The sequence below is a fragment of the Lupinus angustifolius genome, chromosome LG13 (genome assembly GCF_001865875.1).
Source record: "Lupinus angustifolius cultivar Tanjil chromosome LG13, LupAngTanjil_v1.0, whole genome shotgun sequence".
Taxonomy (NCBI): domain Eukaryota; kingdom Viridiplantae; phylum Streptophyta; class Magnoliopsida; order Fabales; family Fabaceae; genus Lupinus; species Lupinus angustifolius.
Genome location: NC_032021.1, coordinates 13,636,404 through 13,638,976, shown reverse-complemented (window position 1 = coordinate 13,638,976; position 2,573 = coordinate 13,636,404).

Sequence of the window (2,573 nt, the reverse complement as noted above, 5' to 3'; positions counted from 1 at the left end):
ATCGGTAGGAAGGGAGTCAAACCATTGAATAGTTTCTTTGATTTCTTGTCATTTGCTAAGTGTTGTAATTGGATAATGTGTTTGTAAATTACATTGATTCGATTATAGTGAAGGAAATCTCCCAAGTCAGCCGGGAGGCTTGGATGTAGTTTGCAGTGGACAGCAAAAAACCAGGATAAAAATTCGCGTTGCAGGATTTGTTTTATCTCTCTCTCTTTACTGTTTTCAATCGATTAATTTGTATATTTGATTCAATTGAAACATTTTGTTAATTTGTTGTACTGGATGCTATTCTGATATACAAATCTGTAAGCTCTGTATCCGTTCTGTTATCGGTTATCTGTTCTGCATTTAATCGTTTCTGTAATTGCTTACTGGTTCTGTTTAATCGATTAATATTGCTGTGTTAATCGATTATCCTGTTTCTGTTAATCGATTAAAACTGTTTCTTTTTAAAACTGTTCTTTTTGTTAATCGATTAAGATTGTGCATATAATCGATTATCTTCCTTTCCTTAATCGATTAAGTAGGGTTGATTCAGCATTAAGTGTTGATTTGCGAAAAGCGGTAATTCTAACCGCGACACCTATTCAACCCCCCTTTCTAGGTGTATTGTAACCACTGATACCTAACATGCATAGGTCAGTGATAAAAGATGGAAGAATAATGTAAGGAATACCTTTGTTAATGCACTCTCAAATAGCAGATGAGATTACTGCAACAATGTCTATGGAGTCTTCTTCATAGATGGAGCTAATGAGTTTTGCTTTAGGAAGAGGAAGATCCGAAACATGTGATGAAGGCCAAATGTTGGAAAGTATGAAGCTTGCCTATATTTGGGTTTGTTGAGTCATGATAAATATGAAAATGGGCTCATACATGTTGAGCTCCAAATCTTCCAAACATAGGCTCTTCATCACATATTCTTCTTCATGACTTTCTTCTTCACCCATGTAGGATGCATTAATCTTCATTTGGTAGTCACATAAGTCATGCTCCTCACTTGGTGGATTCCATGGGTTCCCCAAGTACTCATTGATCACGTACTTGTTGTAGGAAAATTGGGTCCCATTCACCCAAGTGTAACGATTTCTCCTTGCCTCACTTGATGTGATTCAGTTGGCAAAAAGTTGCTTTACAACATCCTTTTCTTTGGTTGAGCATTTTTTTGCAAACCATATCTTTCCACCATATAAAGAAAACCTCCAAACTCATCCTCACTCAAGTTGATAATTTTTTCTAAAGTGATGGCATTCTCGAGTGTGATTTCTTTGAATTTTTCTTTAGCATTATTTGAGACAAACTTGAAGTTCTTGTCTTCCCTTGCAACTTCCTTTCCTCTCCTTGATGAACTCCTAAAATTCCTAAGAAAAGTCCACAATGCTCAAAAACTCCAAAAACGTTTGTAAATAAAAAAAATGTGCATGAGTATATAGATATTTCATGAATTAAACATCTTACACATTTTCTTGAAGAAGATTAAGTAACAAAAAAATGGATATTTACAAAAGAAAATGACTAAGAAGGAGAACTTACATGATGAAGGTAAAAGAAAACTGTGAAACTTGAGAGAAATTTTTTATTATGATTGAGATGATTTTGCAAAATTGCCTTGGTGCTTTGTGATTCAAGAATGGGTGTTTATATAGGGGTTGGAAGTCTCTGGTCAAGGATTTTCGATTAAAAATCAAGAAAAACTCCTCTTTTGAGGGATTTTTGGTTCCAATGCACATGGCGTGATAGACAGTCGCTGAGCGCATGGTCCCCCACGTTGAGCGGTGGGTCAGTTGTCCAGGCTTGACCGAGTAATGAGCCTTGACCATGACTTTGACTATGTTTTGGGCCCCTTTTGAATTTTCAGTTTTGTGTACTTGGCCCATTAACCCACTTTTGAATTTTTTTTCTCTTGTTCTGAAAAAAAATGTTTTCCGATTTTGATCCCTAAATTTTTTTTTAACAAAAAAGAAAGAAGTTAATGTTTAGAAAAAATAGAACAAAGACAAAATGTAGGAAAGGGAAATAACATATTATATATCAAAATGTACTGGGTTGCTTCCCAGCAAGCGCTTCTTTAATGTCACTAGCTTGACATTGGTTACCAATTTTTTTTTATTCCTTCTACTGCCCTGTTGAGCCGGATTCACCCCTTAGGATTGCATTACCATGTTCTCTAGGATTTACTTCTGTATTAGCTGAGAATGTTGATTTCTGGTTTCCAGCTAATTGTTTGGCCAGTTGTCCAATTTGAATCTCCATATTCCTTAGAGATGCATCAGTATTTTTCTGATTCGACATGGTCATTTGCATAAACTGGTTTAGAGTATCTTCCAGTTTGATGCTCTTAACATGGGTGGGGTGTTAAAATTGATTATTCCGGGGGTAGAAGAGTTGTTTCTGAGGAAGATCTTGCCTCTAAGGCTGATTTCTTTAAAATTTATTATTACCCCCTTGAGGGTAATTATTTTGAAAGTTCTGCCTTGGAGGGTTTCCCACAAAATGCACTTCCTCATTTTGGTAGGTAATGGAATCATGATCTTCACTACAATTGTCACATCGATAAATTTGCTTCTTTG